At 42.8% G+C, this 24,800-nt stretch overlaps 1 protein-coding gene and 1 pseudogene across 2 annotated transcripts in view; one reads left to right on the forward strand and one right to left on the reverse strand.

Annotated features, from left to right (window-relative positions):
• The window catches only part of GPR176 (G protein-coupled receptor 176), a 124,066-nt gene that overhangs the window by 5,229 nt on the left and 94,037 nt on the right, over nt 1-24,800 (forward strand). The window lies entirely within an intron of this gene.
• On the reverse strand, nt 9,870-22,990 carry LOC125167458 (40S ribosomal protein S25-like; annotated as a pseudogene).

Genomic DNA, 24,800 nt, shown 5'->3' on the forward strand with positions numbered 1-24,800 from the left:
ATGTATGCATTCCCACCTATTCTTTTCCAATGTAGGATATTAGGTGCAGAAAATCCATCTGACCTCCATCTGCATGAAACACTTTTGGTAACGCTATGCTTCTCCTTACTAGGTCTTCAATGTATATCCTTCCACTTTTTAATTCTTGGAAATTGAATTCTATGAAAACTTAGAATAGTAGATTTATTGACGTAAAATTTCTATACTACACAATTCACGCAATTATAGTATATAATTCAGTGATTTTAAATTTATTCACAAAGTTAAGCAGCCATCATCACTGTTAATTCTAGAACTTTTTTTTTTAATCACCCCCCAAAGAAATCATGTACCCATTAGTAGTTCCCATTTTCCCTCAATACCCTGAGACCTAGGCAACCACTAATCTATGTTCTGTGTCAGTGAATTTGTTCTGGACATTTCGTATGTATGGAGTCATACTATTGTATGTTCTTTGTAATTGGCTTCTTCTTTCACTTGGCATAATGTTTTCAAGGTTCATTGGTTTTGTAGTATATACTTTATTCCTTTTCTGTTGCTGAATAATGTTCCATTTTATGGATATATCACCTTTTCTTTATCCATTCATCCATTGATGGACATTTGGGTTGTTTTCACTTCTTGACCATTATGAATAATGCTACTCTGAACATTTGTGTAGTTTTTGTGTGGACTTAATGTTTTTAATTCTCCTGGGTATATAGCAAGGGTGAACTTTCTGAGTCATATGGTAACTCTAAGTTTATTCTTTTAGGAATTGCCAGACTGCTTTCCAAAGTGACTGCATCATTTTACATTCCCACTGGCAGCATATGAAGGTTCTAATTTGTCCACATCTTTGCCAACATTTGTTATTGTCTTGTTGATTATAGCCATGCTAGTGGGCATTAAATGGTATCTCACTGTGGTTTTGATTTGCATTTTGTAATAACTAGTGATGTTGCACATCTTTTCATGCTCTTTTTGGCCACTTGCATATCTTCTTTGGAGATTTGTCTATTAGGATCTTTTGTTCATTTTTTAAAAGTTTTATTTATGTAAGTAATCTCCACACCCAACTGGGGCTTGAACTTACAATCCTGAGCTCAAGAGTCACACCCTCTTTTGACAGAGCCAGCCAGGTACCCCTCTTTTGCCCATTTCTAAGTTGGGTTTTTTGTCTTTTTGTCTTGAGTTGTAATCGTTCTTTATATATTCTGGACACTAGATTCTTGTTGATACATGGTTTGCCAAAGTTTTCTCCTGCGGATTGTCTTTTCATTTCACTTTTGGTGTCCTTTAAATAAAAGGCTTTATATGTTGATGAAGTCCAATTTATCTAAATTTTTTTTTTCTTAATTATTTTATTTTAGAGAGAGAGAAAGAGTGAGCCAGGGAGAGGGTCAGAAGGAGAGACAGAGAATCCCAAGAAGTCTCCGTGCTTGTCTTCTGTTTTATCCAGCATTTCTAGGTCTTCATAGCAGTCTTCCACGTTCTGCCATGTTGCCAGAATCTGGAGTTGTAGAATAAGCAGAATCCAATAAAAGTGGAAGGTGGAGTGATTGCTAGACAGGATTCTAGGAGATACATAACCAAAAGTTAGGTCATGGTAAAGTGGGGTGGTGACATCTGGTCAGAGGAGGAATGCCTTAGAAGATTAAGGAAAATAAGTTGGTAAGTGGAATAAGGGAAGGGGAACTCAAGAAAGTTTAGTCTGAAAAACATTAAGAATGTGTTATCTGTTTATATGTTTCCAATATCATTTTGACCTTTGACCACATTAAAAATTTTTTTTTTTTTAACATTTATTTATTTTTGAGACAGAGAGAGACAGAGCATGAATGGGGGAGGGTCAGAGAGAGGGAGACACAGAATCCGAAACAGGCTCCAGGCTCCGAGCTGTCAGCACAGAGCCCGATGCAGGGCTCGAACTCATGGACCGCGAGATCATGACCTGAGCCGAAGTCGGACGCTTAACTGACTGAGCCACCCAGGCGCCCCGACCTTTGACCACATTTTACTGTAGTTTCATATGGTTCAAATTAATAGTCTGTTTTTTTTTTTTTTTTAAGCAAACATTTGTGTTGAAATAAGTTAGGGTTAATAGTAGCATATTTTAAAACAATTATTTAGGGAAGACAAAATGGACTATTGGTCCAAAATGGACTAATGGACTATTGGACTATTGATGATACACAGATTTGAATTGGGTATGGAGAAAGGAGCCCCCTGTCTTTTGTTTATTTTTTAAAATGTTTATACTTTTTGAGGAGAGAGACAGAGCACAAGCAGGGGAGGGGCAGATGGAGAAAGAGACACAGAATCTGAAGCAGGCTCCAGGCTCTGAGCTAACAACAGCAAGCCCAACGTGGGGCTTGTACTCACGAACCATGAGATCATGACCCGAGCCAAAGTCAGATACTTAACTGACTGATCCACCCAGGTTCCCACCCCTCCCCCCCCCCCCCCCCCCCCCCCCCGGGCCCCGGCTTTGTTTTTTAAAGTTTATTTATTTATTTTGAGAGAGAGAATGCAAGTAGGGGAGAGGCAGAGAGAGAGGGAGAGAGAGAATCCCAAGCAGCCTCCACGCTGTCAGGGCACAGCCCTGTGGGGCTGGGACACACGAGACTGTGAGATCATGACCTGAGCTGAAACCACGACTTGGACGCTTAACCGAAGGAGCCACCCAGGCACCCCAGGAGGTCCCTGTCTTTTGAGGGTATCCGGAGGGAGAAAAGCAGTCGAAGGTGAAATGGATGTTTGGAAAGAAGAGTACTGAGACCCATATGGATCTGAGTACCTGTTTCTGATATGCTACTTTTGCATTTGCAAGCAATTTTCAGGGAAAATGCCTTCAAATGGACTTAAGCAATATGTATATTTTTTGAAGATTTTATTTAAAAAAAATTTTTTTTTTCAACATTTATTTATTTTTGGGACAGAGAGAGACAGAGCATGAACGGGGGAGGGGCAGAGAGAGAGGGAGACACAGAATCGGAAACAGGCTCCAGGCTCTGAGCCATCAGCCCAGAGCCCGACGCGGGGCTCGAACTCACGGACCGCTAGATCGTGACCTGGCTGAAGTCGGACGCTTAACCGACTGCGCCACCCAGGCGCCCCGAAGATTTTATTTTTAAGTAATCTTCCTACCCTGTGTGGGGCTGAACCCACAACCCTGAGATCAAGAGTCACATGCTCTACTGACCAAGCAGCCAGGCATCTTGGACTCAAGCGATATTTTGATTGGTGTCCACACTTGATTCAGAGGAATCCTGGGAAACAGTTTTCTTTTTAAGCTTGTATGTATGTGTATGTATGTATGTATTTAGAGAGAATAAGAGAGAGCACAAGCAGGAGAGGGGCAGAATGAAGGAGAGACAGAATCCCAAGCAGGCTCTGTACCATCAGCACACAGCCGGATGTGGCACTTGAACTCCTGAACTGTGAGATCATGACCTCAGATCAAGAGTTGGACCCACTCAGGCTCAACATACTGCACCACCCAGGTGCCCCAGAAAATAGTTTTTTTCTGGCCTGCAGTGAAATCTTGCTTCATCAAATCTGAGCCACTCTGAAAAACTTCCAGATTAATCCACAAATATCAAGGCAACTTAGCACTTTAAATACATTTCTAACAATGGTTTATTAAAAGTTTTGGACTTTGATTAAAAAATATTATTTCTGGGGCGCCTTGGTGCTCAGTCGGTTAAGCATCTGACTTTTGGTTTCGGCTTAGTCATCTCTCTGTTAGTGAGTTTAAGTCCCGCGTGGGCTCGCACTGTCAGCACAGAGCCTGCTTGGAATTCTCTTGTCTCTTTCTACCTCCCTGCCCAGTGCCTGCGTTCTCTCTCAGATTAAATAAAATTAAAAAAAAAAATGTTCACATACATTTGAATCTCCTCTGATGCCTCTCCTCATGCCATTCTCTCCCATGTCTTCAAGAGCTGATGGCTACACTGAATTGGGTATCCAGTTTAAACTCCCTTCCGTCTGTCCTTTTGGTGCTCCTGTCGCTGACCTGTGATCGTGAAGTTTTTTGCCAGTGATGCTTAGTCAATGCCTATTGCATGGACACATGACTCTGTATGCAATGTTGATTTACAAATAATGGTCTCATTGGCGCCTGGGTGGCTCAGTCGGTTGAGCGTCCGATTTCGGCTCAGGTCATGATCTCACAGCTCGTGAGTTTGAGCCCCGCGTCGGGCTCTGTGCTGACAGCTCACAGCCTGGAGCCTGCTTCTGCTTCTGTGTCTCCCTCTCTCTCTGCCCCTAACCCACTCGCAGTCTGTTTTTGTCTCTGTCAAAAATAAATAAACATTAAAAAAAATAAAAAAAAAGCAAAACAAATAATGGTCTCATCGAGGAAGACTACATGTGGGCAGTTTAGGAAAGAGGGTCTTTAATGAGGAAAGACTAGGAAGGTTTTGCTAGTAGGAGATGGGTGTCTCCTGTGCAGTGCAGGTACCCGTGACTTACCAGCCAGTGTGGTAACTACCAGTCAAGAATATTCCTTTTGCCTTACATTTACATTGGGTTTTGCAGTGTATAGCATAAACCACATTGTTCCATTCAGTCACGATAACCTTATGAAATAGTATAGCGACATTTTCTGTTTTTGTTTTCTCAACACATTTTCTTCCCCACATAACACTGCCCTCCCTCTATAACGTGTGCACGTCTATCAATGAGCCTCCCTTCCAGTATTCATCAGGGATTTTAGTTGCAAACAACAGAGCCTATTGTCAAAAGAAGACACAGCTACAAAAGCATTCAGTAAAGAGAAACATTTTACCTGCAAAGCTGACTTGTAAAGGGCGTTTTAGAGGGACTATTGCCAATTGAAATGTACAACAGGTATTTAAAAGCAGCCATAAGACTACCATGTTTGTAATTACTGTGTTTGCTGTGGGGAAAAAAGTAGTTACCTTACACGAGTGTTACAACTTCTAAGAGTGTGTCACATCAGCATCGCAGGAGTCAATAAGGTTGTGAATCAATAAAGTTGTTTTTATTAGGAGTCAGTGACTTATAGGAAAGTCTCAAGATTTCATTTGTTTTGTGGACCAGAACTAGACAGTGGACCCTGAGTCTTTTAATGTTTTTATTTTGGGGGAGGGAACGGGGCTCAGGGAGCAAGTATTTACTTTCTCGTGGTGGGACATAATGTGCACATTTTTGCATAATGCAGCAGGGCAAGGTGTTGTACTTCTACATCAAACTAGCCAGTTTATGAAGAAAGAAATTTATTACAGGATATTAGGTTACTTTCAGAATTTATGGGAGAGTCTGGGAACCAGGGACACTCAAATATGCACAGTCATACCACTGGTTCTAGCAGAATTTATGAAGCTATTGTCATATACTACCAATGACAAGGGATTCGACTCTAGAACCCTAGGGCACAGCTGGCCCAGATCTACAACCGAAGCATCTGTCTTTTTTTTTTGTTTTTTGTATTTACAAGAACCTGATCACTGCACCCAGCCACCACCTCACATAAATCATGTCTGCTTGGGAACATCTTCTGGACAGAATATAGATCATAAGCCTGTACCATAACTGCAAGGCTCTGAAAAGTAGTATTTTTAGCTTTCCAGCCTTTATAGCAGAGGGTAGCAGCTGGTTGAAAGATTATGGAATGAATATTTAGCGAATCAAACTAATATCTGCTGCTTTGTACTTCATGTGGTTCCTTATGTGACTATCCTTCCCAGTGCTCAGTAGAGCCTCCCACCCTGGGAGACAAGGGTGGGCACATGATCCAGGCCTTGCTGGTCCCAGGGTCCTATTTCCCTTTCCTCACTGATTAGTTCGGGGATGGTCATGCGATCCAAGCTTGGTCAGAGTACTTGACATTAGAGATGCTGGTAGAAAAGCCTTTTTCCAAAGGGTCTGTTAAGCAGGGATGAAGGAAGCCAGGAGCTGTCTGCTTCGGAGGGAATGAGGGCAGAGAGACAAGCAGACATGAGGGTGAGAGGAGAGAGGGGGAGGAGGAGGGAGAGAGGATGAGAGAGAAACCATCATGATATTGTGGGAGTCCCTGGAAGAGCTTGTATTTCCCAATTACATGAACGGAAAAACCCAAAGTCTCAGGGTTTTTTTGCTTAAACTTGGATGACATAGGTTCCTGTCACACACAATAAAACTATCCTGGTATCTATGTCTATACTAAGTATATCTATACTGTCTGTATATCTATCTACCTATCTATGTATCTATCTATGTATCTATCTATCTATCTATCTATCTATCTATCTACTATATACCTATATATTTATGTAGTATTTTTCTTTCCATGCATATCCATCATTTGGGTAAACAGATTCAGAGGGATAGTGACTTGCTGATTAGCACACTCACAGCTGGGCAGGGCCTGGTGCCCTGGAAGTCTGATGCCCAGGAAGGAAGAGTTACTGAAACCCAGAGCTCTGAGAATTGAGCAGGAGTAGGATGTAAGTCTGGTAGTTCAAGAGGTCAGCAGTGGAAGGCTGTATCCAGGTCCAGGAAAATAAAGGCGACTGAAAGCCATGGGGTGTTAAAGCCCATGTGTGTGCAGAGGCAGAAGGCCAGAAATTTTACTGGGCCAGGAAATACTGTGGGAATTGTTCCTAATCAGCATTTAGCCTCATTCTTTTTCTCTCTCTGTTAAACATCTTTATGGAAAAAACCAACGGTTACTTATATATCGTTATTGGTAGTTAATGGATACAAAAACCTAGTAGCAAGAAAAAACCTGGCTGTGTTAGAAGAGGGAAAAGTTGCCACTGTTAGACGAGCCCTGAGCTCAAGTCTCTGGGTTATAAACTGGCTTCTGCTTTCTTGAGTTGTTTCTAAGAGAGTTTGGGAGGTCATGGGGCAAGGCTATGGGTGAGTCCTGGGAACAACCCTCACCAGTCACTTGGAGGGTGTGGATAAAGTCCTGGACATTTGCTTGGTCCATGGTTGAGGGAATGGGCTGCTCTACGTTTTCTCCTTCAAATTCACCATGGCCAATGTCCAGCTCTCAGGACTGTCGAAGCAGAATCCTTCTGTGGGGGTGAAATGTGTATCCTCAGCTGACCCAAGCCCAGGGCATGGAGGGGAGAACAGGAGCTTTGTTAGTACGAGGTCCAGGCCTCCAAGTGCAAGGAAGAACCTGGGCCAGACTCTTGTGGGCATTGTCACGTTAAACGGATAATATAAAGGCAGAAGGCACAGAACAAGTGGCAGAAGGTGGAGAGGAGCAAAGCAGAGATACTTATTCTCCACAGCTTCCAAACCATCTTTCAGTTTCTTTAACATGTCAATTAAAATTTTTTTAAGTTTATTTATTTTTAAGAGAGAGAGAGAGAGGCAGACACAGATTCTGAAGCAGGCTCCAGGCTGTCAGTGCAGAGCCTGACATGGGGCTTAAACCCACGAGCTGTGAGATCTTGATCTCAGCCAAAGTAGGATGCTTAACTGACTGAGCCACCCAGGAGCCCCTAACATGTCAATTTAAATACTACTAAAGGCTGTGGTATTGTCTTTGCTGTTCTGTCTGCCCTGGAATATTCTTCCCTAGGCGTGTTCTGTGGCTGGCGTGTGTTCCTCCTTTAAACTGCAGCTCAGACGTCACCCTCTCCAAGATAGCTTACCTAAAGTAGTCCCCCCTTCACTTTTATCACATCATCCTCTCCATTAGGATGCAGGATGCCCTCCACGAGGACAGAAACTTTGTTTCATTCACTAGCATCTAGAATGGTACCTGGCATGTAGTTGGTGCTCAGTAAGTACTGATTAGTTAATTGAGTGAAATGCTTAGGGATCATTAACCAGAACCAAGAATTAAATAGCCACTGTCTTGATTTGCATGCAGCTTAGGAGCTTTCTGGAAAAGAACATGAATTTTGCCCAAAGCCAGGACTCAGCCACACATAATCATATCCAGTGGCCTGGAGAGTGCTCACAGAAGCCAGATATTTGGAGGGACAGCAGGTCTCTTGATAGGAAATTCACAAGGACAGGAGTTATAGCCTGATTTAAGAGTGAGTCTATGAAATCAGACAGGCAGCATTTTGAACCAGGCAGCATAATGTGTGTGGGGATGTCACTCTAGCTTTAAAAGCTTTTGGATCCGAGACAAAGTCAAAATTATTGCTTGAAGCAGCTTGGGCATGACCCAGCCTATGGGAGAGTGGCTGAGAGATAGTGTTGTCATCAGGGAGCTACAGGTGGCGTTTGACTGTTTATACTAAGACAGATGGCTCCTAGCTGTGTGAGATCAGAGTGGTGCCCGTGAGTTTCTACCAACTATTCTGGAAATACTCCCTCCTCCTGTCTATCCGGGAAGCTCAGTGGACGGATGGGAGTGTTCAAGAAGTCTGAAAACAACGAATAGGATATTTTCACTCAGCCAAGTGTTATGGGTTGAATTATGTGCCCTCCCCACCAAAGAGAGAGAGAGAGAAAGATATGTGAAAGTCCTAACCTCTGGTACCTCAGAAGGTGACCATATTTATTTGGAAATAGGGCTGTTGTGGATGTCATTGCTTAAGATGAGGTCATAATGGAGTAGGGTGGATCCTTAATCCAACACAACTAGTGTCCTTATAAAGACCACAAAAAGGCAGAGACACACTATGTGCTGGAGAACACTATGTGATGAAGGCAGAGTTTGGAGTTTCATGGCTGTGAAGCCAGGGAACACTGAAGAGCCTCTAGAAGTGGGGAAGAGGCAAGGAGGGATCCCCTACAGGTGTCAGAGGGAGCACGGCCCTGCCAACACCTGGATTTCAGACTTCTATTTTATCTAACTGCAAGATAAGACATTTCTGTGGCTTTAAGCCATCTTGTTTCTGGTCCTTTGTTCTGGCAGCCCTAGTAAACTACTACACGAAAGCAGTGGACTGATAGTAGGTTGAAAACCCCGATTGTTGCACAACATTGAATGCAGCGGGTTTTACAAAAGAGTCAGAGCATCTTCAGCTGATAGAATGTGAATCGATGCAATGCAGGCTGGTCATCACTTGTTCCATCCACTTGTGCATACACAGCTTTCAGCACCTTTTCAAAACTTTAATTTTTTATTTTAAGCTAATCGTAGATTCATGTGCGGTTTTAGAAGATAATACAGGCGTGCCGTGTATCCTCTACCTGGTTTCCCACAATAGTACACGTGTGGTATGTGTGTATGCTGGTACAGTATCACAACCAGGATATTGACGTAATCCAGATACATCACTGCAAGGGTTCTTTTTGTTACCTTGTCATAACCATATCCACTTTCCTCTGGCTCCTACCCTTTTCTTAACTCTTGGCAACCAAGAGTTATATAATCTCCATTTCTATAAATTTGTCATTTCAAGAGCTTTACATAAATGGAATAATATAACACTTTGGGGATTGGCATTTTTATCCAGTATTACTTCCCTGGAGATTCATCCAAATTGTTGTCTGTATCTATGGTTTATTGTTCCTTTTTATTTCAATTCTCTTTACATGACCCTCTGGAATCAAAGCATATGGGCCACTCCACAACTTTTCTGTTCTTAAGTCACGAAACACTTTCGATTTAGTACATAAGATGTGCAGTCCGATGAAAGAGGCAAAGCTCCAAACTTCATAGAAAATGAAAACTTGTCCCCTCCTCACAATCCCCAGTCCAGGCCTGTTGCCTGAGAGAAGCTTGAAGTTGGACAAGAGAGTCTGGTTGGCTTCCTTTTCCATCTTGAGCTTCTGGCCAAGGTTTCTTGGCCCTCCAGGATTGGTGCTGAGGTAGGGCTTGGTTGATGCAGGGGTGGAATACGGAGATGTAGGAGGGCCAGAAAGAAGCCATAAAGATGCATCCTGGTGTAAGTGGGTTCATACTCTCTGGACTGTCACTTGTCCCTTGATAGTGGTGATGCCTTCCCATATTCATAGTTGGTAGCTTACTCTGTCCTTGGTCCTTTGAATGCTGCTGGACCTCCAGCTTCTCTCTGTTGAGGGCTGTTTGCCCCTGCAGGTGGCCCTCTTGGACAACTGGCGTGACCCCAGGCCATTGCTTTCACTCCTTGGCCCTCACCTGGTACAAGGGAACACATATGATGAATTCTGAGAGTGCAGGCTGCCCCCTGTAGCTTCTTCTTTGAGTACTCATCGGCCCATCTCTGGCCCTTTAAGTTTCTCAGAGAGGAACTAGTCATAATTCACTATAAGCCCCGATTGCAGAGGGCACACATCAAAGCTGTCTGCATGGGCTTGCTGAACCCCCCCTTACTCACTAGGCTTGAGGAAAGATGGGCAACGCCCTCCCTTCTCTTCTTGGTGGGTAGGACTCGGTGCCCACCCATAGCTCTCTGTCTATTCTTGTATATCCTCCAGGCAGGTGATAGTTCAAGTGTTGTAACCATTGAACCATAACTTTGAAAAATTTGCATCTTATTCTGATACCTTACTCTGATATTTATGGTATCTTGATGCCTTGGTAAAAATTTCCCAATTCCAGTGGCTAAATAGTATGTTAATTTAGAAATACTTTTTTTCTACTTAAAAATTATGAAGCAGTTTTGCTCATACCTCTTTGACATCTGCAACTGTTTTTGTTGGAGAAACATTTTGGAATCTTCTCATCCAGTTTTTCAGGGCCCATCACCATGACTTCTAAGCTCTGTGAACGAGACACTGTGCTTCCCCCCTAACCCCCCAACTCCTGCATGACATGGCCCCTGAAATTTCACCCTAAGCCACAAGGCCAGTAGTTGGTTTCTTTAGGGCAGGAATGGTGAATGATAACTGTTGCCTTCTTTCTCAATTATTCCATCAGATGACTCTTATAGGAAGTCCAAAGTAACATTGACTGAGGTAATTTCAGGTCATTGTGCCTTTGCCAAACAAAATTCTGAATCAAGTAACTTATTACTTGTTCCAAATAAAGTAATTGAGCGAATGCCTTGTATTAATAGTGATTTTGTATTTTCTGAGCGAGAATGTTTGAGGACATCTCTGCTTTGTGTTAGAGGGTCTGAGATATTTACTCCTTGGTTCCCTGGGTATCCCTGTGTGCTCATTTGCACCTTTAATTACAGCTACGTTTTGTTGGGGCTTCCTGGGCAGTTTCTTAGGGCAAGAAACACTTCCCACGGCTGCTAAATGGAAAGGAAAGAATAACTCTCTGAAGTCCACCTAAGTGTGAATTTAATTTCCAGGAACACAGAGTTCAAGCGAGACTCAAGCAGAGACAAAATAATCAAATTTTGGTTTTCAGACCTTCTCACTGATGAGAATAGCACCTATTGTATTTGTCCCGTTGTTTCTGTGGCCTTCTCCCAAGGCTGCAAATCTTTAGCAGCAATGATTGTACAAATTATCAGAAGCCCTAAAATGAAGCCCATGTGAAGGTCAGGATTAGGGGCTAGAGAGTTAACTGCCTGTTTCTCTGTGGGATGCTGTTATTCTTAAGAGTACATGGGACTTTTCTCTGAAGAGCACCAAATCATTTTTCTGGTTAGTAGCAAGTCAGTGGGCTCTAGCTAGTGAGGATCACATCAGGTGTTTAGAAAGGGTAGCTTCTAACCTGGCCCTGCTGTTCGGTGATGGGTTTACTGCCTCTCTTTGTGGTTGTAATTGTGAGGCAGAGATTCTTAAACCTCCTGTGCATAAAGATCACTTGTTAAAAATGCAGATTCCTGGGGCTACTGGGTGACTCAGTCGGTTGGGCGGCTGACTTCAGCTCAGGTCATGATCTCACAGCCTGTGAGTTCGAGTCCCACGTCGGGCTCCGTGCTGATAGATCGGAGACAGCAGCCGGCTTCAGATTGTGTCTCCTTCTTTTTCTGCTCCTTCTCCCTCCCACACTCTGTCTCTCTCTGTCTCTGAAAAAAATGAATAAACCTTTAAAAAATAAATTTAAGAATGCAGATTCCTGAGTTCCACCATCAGAAGTTTCGTTTGGTGGGTTAGACATGGAGTCTTGGTGTCTATATTTTTATTTATTTATTTATTTATTTATTTATTTATTTATTTATTTATTTATTTATTTTAAATTTTAATTAATTTTTTATTTAATTTTTTAAAAAGTTTATTTATTTTTGAGAGAGAGAGAGAAAGAGAAAGAGCAAGCACAAGTGGGGGAGAGGCAGAGAGAGAGGGAGACACAGAATCTGAATCAGGCTCCACGCTCTGAGCTGCCAGCACGGAGCCCGATGCGGGGCTTGAACTCACTCACTGTGAGATCATGACATGAGCCAAAGTTGGATGCTCAGCCAACTGAGCCACCCAAGCTCCCCTATTTAATTTATTTTTTAAATTTACATCCAAGTTAGTTAGCATATAGTGCAACAATGATTTCAGGAGTAGATTCCTTAGTGCCCCTTACCCATTTAGCCCATACCCCCTCCCACATCCCCTCCGGTAACCCTCTGTTTTTTCTCCATATTTAAGAGTCTCTTATGTTTTGTCCCCCTCCGTGTTTCTTTTTTTTTTTTTTAATTTTTTTTCAACGTTTTTTATTTATTTTTGGGACAGAGAGAAACAGAGCATGAATGGGGGAGGGGCAGAGAGAGAGGGAGACACAGCATCGGAAACAGGCTCCAGGCTCCAAGCCATCAGCCCAGAGCCTGACGCGGGGCTCGAACTCACGGACCGCGAGATCGTGACCTGGCTGAAGTCGGACGCTTAACCGACTGCACCACCCAGGCGCCCCCCCCCTCCGTGTTTCTATATTATTTTGCTTCCCTTCCCCTAGGTTCATCTGTTTTGTATCTTAAAGTCCTGAGTGTCTCTATTTTTAATGAACACTTTCTGTGATTTTGATGCTGGTGTTTCACACACATTGATCTGAGGGATGCCTGGCTGACTTCTTAGTCTGTGGAGATGACAGGTGGGCATCATGCACACTCCCAGGTTATAGAAGGGAGACGACTAGTTATTTAAGGTAAGTGCTTGAACCATTAGAAGACATTCCCCCCACCCCACCCCAACTTCTAAGGGAGTAATAACGTTGCCTTCAGACTTACTCTTGCAAAGAAAGTTGTTGGGGGGGAGTAGGAATTTAATTTTGGTGTTCTTGGTACCAGTTCTACCCACCCATCTTTTAATGGCAAGTGTTGCTTAAGGTCTGAAGGTACCGTGCAGAGAATACATACCCTAATTATGAATAGGCCGAGCCTCTTCTCAAATCGGACTTAGAAAAAGGAAGTTACCTTAAAGTTTTATGAATGAGGTAATGTGATCTCCTAATTCCTCCCCTGCTGACCATCTCTATCTCAATATATATCCTATAGGTAATAACAGAATTATTTATTTTAAAAGGCAAGAGGGGGGGTTTCTGACAGTTGCCTTTTGAGACAGACCCTTTTGTAAAAGCTGTGGAGGGTTATGTGACTCCTCCCTTGTACGTATGTGTTCTCTGCCTCTCCACTTAATGTTTCATTATGAGGTTCAGCTGGAATACTTGACGGTCGAAAAGAAACATGAGAGAACTGTCTGAAGCCACGTAAATTGGCAAACACAAAGTCATCCTAATTATTCTATGCAGACTCAAGACATTTTTTCAGAATTTCCACTGAAATTGAAACCAAAAATGTAGACAATTTGCACCATCTCATGGGGATTCGTCATATACTCACCCCTAGTGTCTTGGGCTGCTTTGCCATCAGCCATTTTGGTCGTGCTGTGCTCTACCTTCTTCTGGGACTTTTTTTTTTTTTTAAAATTTTAAATATTTATTTATGAGAGAGGGACAGAGTGTGAGCGGGGGAGGGGTAGAGACAGAATCCAAAGCAGGTACCCGTCTCCGAGGGGTCAGCAGAGAGTCCAACCATGGGGCTAGAACCCATGGACCTGGAGATTATGACCTGAGCCAAAGTTGGATGCTTCACCAACTGAGCCACCCAGGCTCCCCCTTCTGGGACTTCTTGATGCCTCTATAATTGAGGTCTTGAAATTCCACCCACATGCCACCACTGTGGACTTTCCAGTGTCCCTGAAATGTTTTAAGCCTAAGCGTGTCCTCCAAATATCCAGTATATGTGCAGCAAGAGTCCCAAACTGGGAAACTAAGTCTTTATCAAAAGAGCCACAGGCAGTTTAGATATGGGAGTTCACATGATATAGTTACGGGTCATTTTTAGCCTGGCACCAAGGAGAACAGAGGGGCAAGTGAGTGACCAGAAGGAACCAATTCAGGGCCATTTGGCTTTGGAGAGTATTGTGGTGTGCAAATCTCTTGTTAGAAAGAACAAAAAGGGGGGGGGGGGGGGGGGGGGGGGGGGGGGGGGGGAGGGGGGGGGGGGGGGGGGGGGGGGAGCAGTTGTGGGCAGCTTTAAAAGTCTACTCCACTGCAATTTGGTGTGCTTCTTAGGCCTTTTTATTGTTAATATTAGGTATCTTTAATTTTGACTGTGGGATCTTTGTGTACTGTCTCAAGATATAGAATGCAAAAGTCTAGTTTAGCTGCCCCTTTGTAACCTTTTTTTTTTTTTTTAATCTTTATTTTTGAGAGAGAGAGAGAGAGCAAGAGAGAGAGTGAGACACAGACTTGGAAGCAGGCTCCAGGCTTTGAGCTGTCAGCACAGAGCCCGCTGCGGGGCTCGAACTCACAAACGGTGAGATCATGCTCTGAGCTAAAGTCGGACACTTAACCAACTGAGCCACACAGGTGCCCCTGCCTCTTTATAATCTTACCATGAGTCTTGCGCTGTTGGGGAGTTTGGCATATAGGTTGAATTGAACTCACGTATGCTGTTAACTTCATGTTAACGTCAGTATGTCGACTTATATTGAATTGAACATCTACTGAAACTCCCAAGCTTTTATTTCATGTACTGCTGTTATGCTTCTTTTTCATCATTCCTGTTTTGATTCAGTTTAGGAGCCCAGCTTAGTACTTTGGTTTTATCATCTTTTTAAATTCATCATTCATCTAAATTCGCAAAAAAATTATTGAATGGTATAGGGAGAAAAGGTTGGAGATCTTGTGACTAGTGATCTGGTCATTGAGGTTAGTTTGAATTTACTATTCAAAAACCCTTTTGGAATAATTGTTAACAAGTTATTAACTAGAACTCTCAGGTTATATTTCTTTATCTTGCTTACAAAAACATTTGGAGATACCCTCTCAGATATTTTACTGAAAGCCAGGTATATCATGTCTACTGTATCTCGTAGGCTGACTGATATAAGAAAATAAGGAGATTCTGGTATGACTGATTCTTAGTGCATCTGGGCTGGCTCCCAGTGATTACTTCTGGCCTTCCCGTCAATAATTAATTCTATGTCAGGTTGGCCAAGATGAGTTTTGCTGTATTTTTCTTCTTCTTCTTTTCCATGTCTCCAGTCTTCTGGTTCCTTTCCTCTTCTCCATAATTCCTTAAAATTCTCCAGAGTTGAGGGGCGCCTGGGTGGCGCAGTCGGTTAAGCATCCGACTTCAGCCAGGTCACGATCTCGCAGTCTGTGAGTTCGAGCCCCGCGTCAGGCTCTGGGCTGATGGCTCAGAGCCTGGAGCCTGTTTCCGATTCTGTGTCTCCCTCTCTCTCTGCCCCTCCCCCGTTCATGCTCTGTCTCTCTCTGTCCCAAAAATAAATAAATGTTGAAAAAAAAAAAAAAAAAAACAAAAAGTTCTCCAGAGTTGGTCTGGAATAGTGCTTCTCAGACTTTAATGTGTGAGTGAATCGGCTAGGGGTCTTGTTACATTGCAGGTTCTGATTCAGGAGGTCTGGGATAGGGCCTGAGATTCTGCCTTTCTAAGAAACTACTAGGTGCTGTCGGTCCTCAAACTATTCACGCTGTGTAGGCAGGAACTAGAAGACTTGGTGTTCTCGGTAACAGATCTAGATTTGAGTGCTCCGCTAGAGCAGGAAGGAGATCTCTGGTGGAGGTCTCTTATTTCAACACTTAGAAACTCATCAGCATCTGTATACTCCAACAGTTATCTCCCTCGTTCCTTTATTTTCAGTCTCTTACTCCCACTGGCTCCTTTGCCCCATCCTTCTTGTATCTTTCACCTTATAGTGCCTTTCTTCCTTCTTCTGGTCACAGACTTCTTGGGAGAATAGCCTTATATTTCATTCTTCCATTTTAGTCGCTCCTGATTATTCCTCAACCAGCGACTCTGCTCATGTCACTCTCCTCTTAGAAACCCTTCCATGGCTCCCCAATCCTTCTAGCTCCTTATAGTGACATTTCACAACTTGGTTTCTATTTCCTTCACCAGCCCACTCATCTTATACTCCAGGAATTCCAGTCTACTTGTTGTTCCCAGGGCACATTATTTTGTTTCCAGTCTCCTTCCCTTTGCTTTTGTTGTTTATTTGTCCATAAAAGCTCTTCCCTGCCTTAGTACCTGGCTAATTTCCCTCATTCTTCAGATATTCCTTTCACTCTCACTCTGTCTCTCTCTCTCTCTCTCTCTTTCTCTCCTTAGAAACTTAAGTTAAGGGGCGCCTGGGTGGCTCAGTCAGTTAAGCGTCCGACTTCGGCTCAGGTCATGGTTTTGAGGTTCGTGAGTTTGAGCCCCGTGTCGAGCTCTGTGCCGACAGCTGAGAGCGTGGAGCCTGCTTCAGATTCTGTGTCTCCCTCTCTCTCTCTGCTCCTTCCCCACTCATGCTGTGTCTCAATCTCTCTCAAGAATAAATAAACATTAAAGAAATTAAAAAAAAAACTTAAGTTAATATCTCTATTTATATGTTATTTGTATAATTCAAGAATGATTGAAATGAGGTGTATTGGTGCTTTTCCCCCTTTAGGCTGCAGCTATAACTGTAGAATTATTGGAAGGAGGTATTAACCTGACATGATGGTGGTCAGTTGTATTGAAGGATTTTTTTCTTTTTTTTTTTTTTTTTAATTTTTTTTTTCAACGTTTATTTATTTTTGGGACAGAGAGAGACAGAGCATGAACGGGGGAAGGGCAGAGAGAGAGGGAGACCCAGAATCGGAAACAGGCTCCAGGCTCTGAGCCATCAGCCCAGAGCCCGACGTGGGGCTCGAACTCACGGACCGCGAGATTGTGACCTGGCTGAAGTCGGACGCTTAACCGACTGCGCCACCCAGGCGCCCCGTATTGAAGGATTTTAAGGATACAAAGTCACTTGGCAAAGTCACCATAAATCTTATTAAATTTTTTTTTTTTAATGAGGGGCAGAGAGAGAGGGAGACACAGAATCGGAAACAGGCTCCAGGCTCTGAGCCATCAGCCCAGAGCCCGACGCGGGGCTCGAACTCACGGACCGCGAGATCGTGACCTGGCTGAAGTCGGACGCTTAACCGACTGCGCCACCCAGGCGCCCCTAAATTTTTTTTTTTTACATTTATTTGTTTTTGAGGAAGAGAGAGAGAGAGAGAGAGACAGAATATGAGCAGGTGAGGGGCATAGAGACAGGGAGACACAGAATCCGAAGCAGGCTCCAGGCTCTGAGCTGTCAGCACAGAACCTGACACGGGGCTGGAACCCACAAACTGCAAGATCATGACCTGAGCCAAAGTTGGATGCTTAACCGACTCAGCCACCCAGACGCCCCCACAAATCTTATTTTTTAAAAAGGGCATACTTAATACTCATCACTCTCTAAATGAAGAGGGAAGATACTTTTATTTTCTTTTGTTTAAGTTTATTTATTTATTTTTGAGAGAAAGAGAGAGAAAGAGAGAGAGAGAGAGAGAGAGAGAGAGAGAGAGAGAGAGAGCATGTGCATGGGGGAGAGGCAGAGAGAGAGGGAAAGAGAGAATCCCAAGTAGGCTCCATGCTATCAGCACAGAGACCCATGCGGGGCTTGATTTCACGAACCGTGAGATCATGACCTCAGCCAAAATCAAGAGTCGGAGGCTCAACCAACTGAGCCACCCAGGCACCCTGAGGTAAAATATTTTTAATTAGTTTATCATTGTGTGAATTATTCCAGCTGACCTGTACAATGTTCATTGACATAGCTTCATGGGAATGAAGCAATAAAATAAAAATGGCAAGTTTTATCAGATGAGAATATTTTCACTAATGTGGTCCACAGACACAGTGTGAACGGTGAGGTTTTCAGATGATACTTCAGAACCTTGACGGCGTCTTGCATTGCCTGCCTGTGGGTGCAGAGTAACAGACAAGGTCACTTGCTGGCTTAGAGAGGAGGCTCTTGTAAATCACTAAACTAATTGGGGTTACTTGACAGTAGCAGGGAATACAGATGGAGAGCTGCCTGAAAAGATGCAAACACTGAGGACTTGATGGATTATTAGCTGATTATTCAAACTAGAGAGGCTCAGGACTTGAAATAAGTGAAGTCCAAAAGAAACTAGACTCACATCAGATAAAAATTTTTAATAAAATTTAAAAATATGTCCCATAGCTGTGGTTATGATCTCTCAGGCAACAAATGCAATTTGCCACCAGATGTGTCGTTGCTATGACACTTGCAGATATACGAAGGGATGGTGAAAGGTGGAGATTGAAGGGCAATAGATTTGAAACCTTATTTGCCAAATGATCTTAATGTGTGTGTTTCAGAGATAAGTCTTAATCCTTTGAACATAATAGGTATTCTGTAAATGTGTGTGGAGGAAATATAAAATACGTGAAATATTTAAAATTCAATGTGGGAAATAACCTTTGCTTTTCTTAAGGAATTGTTTTTTATGGTGAAGTTTTGTGCCTGCTGGGTCACATTGTGTCCTATGTTCCTGTGACTATAGAGAAAGGCATGCAAAAGAGAATGGGAATTGTCAGCTTCATTAAGGATATAGCATGTACTCATATAATTTCCTTTTCTCCAGGGAGGTGGAACTGTGGATGAATTACTTTCTAGCTGAAATGGCTGAGTTGGAGCTCTGGTCTCCATTCTCTTCCCTGATTTCCCAGTCAGTCTGTCTCTGGGTAATGACTTTTTCGGTGTATGTCGCCTTTCAGCATAATACATTTATTTGAACTGAACTGTGTGTCTGGTAGGTTATGCCACAAAACCAAGAACCCACAGCTATAGTCATAATAGTCTATTTTGTGAAATAGTACTTGCCCGTGCCAAATTATTTCTCTTCTGAAAATAATGTTCCTGGGATAAAAATAGGATTTTAGATAAGATTAGTAACAGTTAGTGGGCCACAGGGCTTTAGAATCAGATAGTTCCTTTTATTTTATTTATGTTTAATTTTTTAAGTTTATTTATTTATTATGAGAGAGAGAGAGAGAGAGAGAGAGAGAGAGAGAGAGAGAGAGAACAGAAGGGGCAGAGAGAGAGGGAGAGAGAATCCCAAGGAGGCTCCGTGCTGCCAGCGGTGGGGCCCTATGTGAGTTCATGACCTGAGCCGAAGTGCTCAACCAGCTGAGCCACCCAGGCACCCCTAGAATCACATATTTCTGAGTGTAAGCCCTCATTCAGCCACTCGCTAGCATTTTGTCTTTGGGCTAGCTTTTATTATTTTTAAAATAATTGTTTTCTCATTGTAAAATAGTAAAGAATTTTGAAAGCCTAGAAAGTTATGAAGAATGAATGTTCATATAACATATGAGCACTTTCTTATCAGTAGACATTCTTTGAAAGCCCCATTTAATATTTATGTTCATGAAATTATTTAATTATTTAATCATTTTCTAAATTTTTTTTTAAGTTTACTTATTTATTGAGAGAGAGCATGCACATGCTCTCTCGGGAGGGGCAGAGAGTGAGGGAGAGGGAGAGGAAGAGGAAGAGGGAGAGGAAGAGGGAGAGGGAGAGGGAGAGGGAGAGGGAGAGGGAGAGGGAGAGGGAGAGGGAGAGGGAGAGAGAGAGAGAGAGAGAGAGAGAGAGAGAATCCTAAGCAGGCTCTGTGCTGTCAGCCCAAAGCCCAAAGTGGGGCTTGAACTTAGGAACCGTAACATCGTGACGAGAGCTGAAATCAAGAGTTGGATGCTTAACCCACTGAGCCACCCAGGCACCCCAATCATTTAGTCATTCTTATATTTTTGGACATTTGTGGTGTTTCTTTGTTAAAACCATGATAAGTAGTGCTGTGATAAAGATCTTTTAATTAAAAAAAAAATCTTTGTCCAACTCGCTATTTCCATGGGATAGTTTCTTGGGAAGGGTGTTATAGAATTTTATTTGTACATTTTTAATAGTGGTTTTTGAAGCGTTTGATAACCAAAATAGAGTGAAGGATAAATAATGTAATTGAGCTTCAGTTTTCTTATTTATCTATATCCTGATGGTAGGAGGATATGGGTTAATATATGCAAAGCACATAGCACAATGACTGGCAAATATTGTTAATGGTTTTGGTCTTTGCTTTAACATATCCATTGTCCATACCATATAATTAAGTGCTCAGCCACCTCCATTATCTGTTTAAAAAAAAAAAAAAGGAAAATAAACTTTTATTGAGTGGTGTGTGTTTATTGTGAGACAGAATTTGTATGTGTGAACATCTAGCCTAATGCTCTTGTTTTTGAAAACTGCCTTGAAAATGTATGTATGAAAGTGAAAGGTAGAGGGGAAAACAGCGTTTTGTTTTTTAAAAGTAATTCTTTGAATTAAAAAACAAACTAATAGGAAATTACTACAGGCGGTGGAAAGCTTGGCCTAACTGGTCATTATATCTGTATTGGTTTTCACCTAGTATCAAAGCTTGTAATTCACAGCTCTGTGAATTTAATGTGTGTTTCAGTTATATGAGAATGGGCTGATGAGAGAAGTAAGAGAGACAGAGAGGGATCAATATTCTTGATACTCCAAATTGTCAGTGTAATGAATATAATTTGAGGCCTGTGAGCCACCTCAAAAGAAGGCATAAAATGGTACTTGTAATAAATGAATCAGGGAATAATGAAATGTCACGTCTGATTTTTTCCGTTTTCACACAGTTCCTGTACAGAACATGGCTGCGTTAGTTTCTTTTTTTTTTTTAATTTTTTTAATGTTTATTTATTTTTGAGAGAGAGAGAGAGAGAGTGAGTATGAGCGGGAGAGGGGCAGAGAGAGAGGGAGACACAGAATCTGAAGCAGGCTCCAGGCTCTGAGCTGTCAGCACAGAGCCTGACGCGGGGCTCGAACTCACAAACCGGGAGATCATGACCTGAGCCTAAGTTGGATACTTAACCGACAGCCACCCAGGTGCCCTGCATGAGTTTCTTAGGGCTGCTGTAACAGATTAGCCCAAACTGAGTGGTTTAAAATAACAGAAGTTTCTTCTCTCACAGTTCAGGAAACCAGAAGTCTCAAATCGAGGTGTCCACTGGGTCAGTTCCTTCTGGAGGCCCTGGAGGCACCTCGTCCGTGCCTCTGTCCTGCCTTGTGATGGCTCCCACATCACTGGTATTTCCTGGTTTGTAGCCACACTGCTCCAGATTCTGCTTCTGTCTTCCTATGGCCTTCCTCCCTGTGTCTGTTCTGTGTGTGTGTCCTCTCCTAAAAAGGATGCTAGTCATTGGATTTGAGGCCCACTCTAATCCAGTATGGCCTCATCTTATCTTGACCATATCTGCAAAGATCGTGTTTCTAAATAAGGTCACATTAATAGCCAGAAAGAGCTGGGGTTAGGACTTGGACATATCTTTTTAGGGGGACAGGGTTTAACCCATTGCAATGGGAAATACACAAGTTCCAATAGAAACTCACCATCTCTCCTTCCTCCCCATACCCTGCCGGCTTCTCTAACCACAACTTTATCAAGTAGTGTTACTTACCTACTGTTTCTCCCTTGCATTTTCTATTCGCTTCAACTTTTCTGCTTGACTCTACCCTATCTACCCAAGATGGTTTCTTGCTGTAAGAAATTGGTCTCCTTAACCTTCTCTCATAGCCTATTTCTCCTTTCTTTGTGCTGTTCCTCCTGCGTGGAAGGCCTTCTCTCTCTCTTCATCTAAGTAAATCTCACTTCTAAGGGCACGGATTGTGCTTTATACTTTCTTTTTTCCTGTAGCATCTAGTCCAGTGGTAGCACATAGTATGGGCTCAATAGACAGTCTGATTAACTTTCTGATAAAGTAGAAGGATATAGACCATAGATTGGCAAGAAAATTAAATAATGGTTTTATGTGCCTGAATTCCAAAATTCAAGCTGCTTGACAATCGGTCTCTCTTGATAGCTTAAATGGTTTAGGTAGACTATTGTTTTTCTCTTTGATTGAAAACTTCCACCCAATATTGTATTTTAGTCTCATTCTGGTGCTATAACCTATTTTGGCTCAAAAATAGCATAAGGAGACGATCCTGACATATCAGTTACTCTATGAGAAAATTTTGTTATTTATTGTCAATACTAAGTTCAGGGTTTGGAAGATAATTTCTTATCAGTGGTATAATTTCTTTTTAATGTTTATTTTTGAGAGAGAGAGAGAGAGAGAGAGAGAGTCGGGGAGGGGCAGAGAGAGAGGGAGACATAGAATCCGAAACAGGCTCCAGGCTCTGAGCTGTCAGTACAGAGCCCGACGTGGGGCTCGAAGCCATGAACTGTGAGATCGTGACCTGAGCCAAAGTCAGGCGCTCAACCGACTGAGCCACCCAGGCATCCCTTAGTGGTGTAATTTCTGAACACATAAATAAAACCGGCTTTGTAGTTTTGTTTTCTAATTATTATCAGCATGGTTACATAGCTGGAAGAAAAGGTTTTCTCTCTTCCTTCCTTCCTTCCTTCCTTCCTTCCTTCCTTCCTCTTCTTTCTTTCTTTCTTTCTTTCTTTCTTTCTTTCTTTCTTTCTTTCTTTCTTTCTATGAAGTTTTATTTTCCAAAATATACAGTTGGTGGGATCTGTCCACGCATCTCCACCAGCAGCTGGGGCATCTCCACCCTTGGTGTTCCTGGTGTAAATTACTTGAGCTCTGTGCTTTGAAACCAGCTTAATAAGTCTCAGCCAGGGAACCTCGAATCTTCGGTCTCTCAGAGGCAGCAGCTGGAGTTATAAGCTTATAGTTGGGAACTTTCTTACAGAGTTTGTTATATGTCGCTTTGTCAAACAAGACCAGGTTATTGAGCTTGTCCCAAACTTTGCCTTTGGACCACCTCTTCTTTTTGGCCCTGCCCCCAGATTCACTGGGTCTTTGTCTTTTTTGGCTGACTTTCCGGTGTCTTTCTTCTTGTTGTCGTCCTTCGGCGGCATGGCGGAGCTTGGAGAGCAGTGGCCATCCCTGCAGCCTCACTAAGGTGTCATACAAAAAAACTTAAAGGTTTTCTAATCCAGTTTTCTACCTCTTCAAAAAGGAGAAGGCCTGTAGCAACACTGACTGCTTCCTGTCCCTTGGGTTCTGTCTTATTCCAGTAAACTCCACAGTTGTATATCTGAAGGGACATATATGCCACATTTAGTCTGGGGCCCTGAAGGAGATCTAGTCAAGGCCATCCGTGGTTCCGTGGACCTTAGTGCCAGTTCTTATCATTAACAAACCCAGAGCCATTAAGTGGGTGGTGAGCAGATTTAAGTTTCTGGTTTTTCAAGAACAAAAGGGTCAGGGCCAGTAGATTCTTTTGTCTGGGTTATATTGAATACTTGTGCATGTGTGGTATTCGTAGCTAGAATAATGAGTAAATGTTTGCTAAGCAAATTGACTAGTGGCTGGCACATAGTAAATGCTATAAATACCTTTGAAAATAAGATAAAAAGTATAAATTGCAGTCAAAATCAGGGTATATGTTTCTATACTGCTCCGCTCCAAGAGTTCTATGCTTAGCATTTCTACAGGCTGCCAGTGGGTTGGGCCTAAGGCTCATCTCCTCAGCCTTCCATTCACCCCTGTTGTCAGATTTTTGTCTTTGTTCAGTCAACTCTCATTAACTGTAACTTTCTGCAAATGGGGACTGTCATCAGAGGGGAGCCCCTTCAGTTTTCATGTGATCTCTCTCATATAGACCGGCAAGAGCCTGGATCACAGACTGGTGTGAATTGGTACTTTTACAAAATAAGTTGACAAATACTGCTTTATTTTCTAGCTTGGAGCCGTCAAAAACTCAGCTTAATTCTTTTTTGCCTTTATGTCCACAGAAAAGAGACTTTGTAAGTCTTAAGGGCCGTGGTGGGCTGGTAAGTATTTAACAACTGGCTTTGTCTGGAGAAAGCCCTGATTTGTTGTGTTTGCAGTTTTCATGGCATAGATACTCCCACCGTGGCCAAGCTACCAATGACGTGCATAGTTGGGAAGCGATGTGTACATTCGGCTCTCCCAAGCTGGGGTCAGGCTCCTGCATGCCACTGTAAATGGAGGATTGAGGGAATGTGCCTTAGGCCTAGCCCATGGAAGGTTTATGCAGATGCTGAGAGTAGCTCTTTCTAGTATCATTTGTTTACTATGGACATTTGTTTACTATGTCCGTTGCCATGGACAGGCACTGCGTTAGGTATTGGGGATGTAGGAGTGAATCATATGAAGTCTCTGCCCTCAGGGAGCTTACATACCACTGAAAGCTATTCAGAAGTTTCCAATTTCAATCTCTTGGGACCCTAGCATTTCCCCCATTTGGGGACAATGAGGAAAATAGCATGGGCTCATTGTAGCTTTCCTGGGTGTGAAGCAGGGATTGTGGAGGAGGCAGAATTGCTCTCTGGATTGTCTCCATCTTGGAGGTGCAGAGGCCCTAAACCTTGCGATGCCAGGAATGTTGGCAGTGTGCCATGAGGGGTAGACATTAAAGAGCAGAGAAGGTAAGGGTCTTACTTGGAGTTCCAGTTCCCTAACTAATCCAGAGGATTAGTCATCAATAGGTGACTATTGATTATAAGCTATTAGTTGCCTCATTAATAGTTAATGATCTGGAAGCTTACTGAGTGGACAAGATTCTGGCAACCGAAAGCATGTCAAAGCATTGCAAAGGTCTACATCCTCAAGAAGGGTAGGAAAGGGGTTGGAGAAGCTACCGATGGCAGAGCTCAGAGACACGGATGGCAGACATGCTTTTTTGAAGGATTTAGGCTTCTTGGTGAAGAACCT

The sequence above is a fragment of the Prionailurus viverrinus genome, chromosome B3, assembly GCF_022837055.1.
Source record: "Prionailurus viverrinus isolate Anna chromosome B3, UM_Priviv_1.0, whole genome shotgun sequence".
Classification (NCBI taxonomy): Eukaryota; Metazoa; Chordata; class Mammalia; order Carnivora; family Felidae; genus Prionailurus; species Prionailurus viverrinus.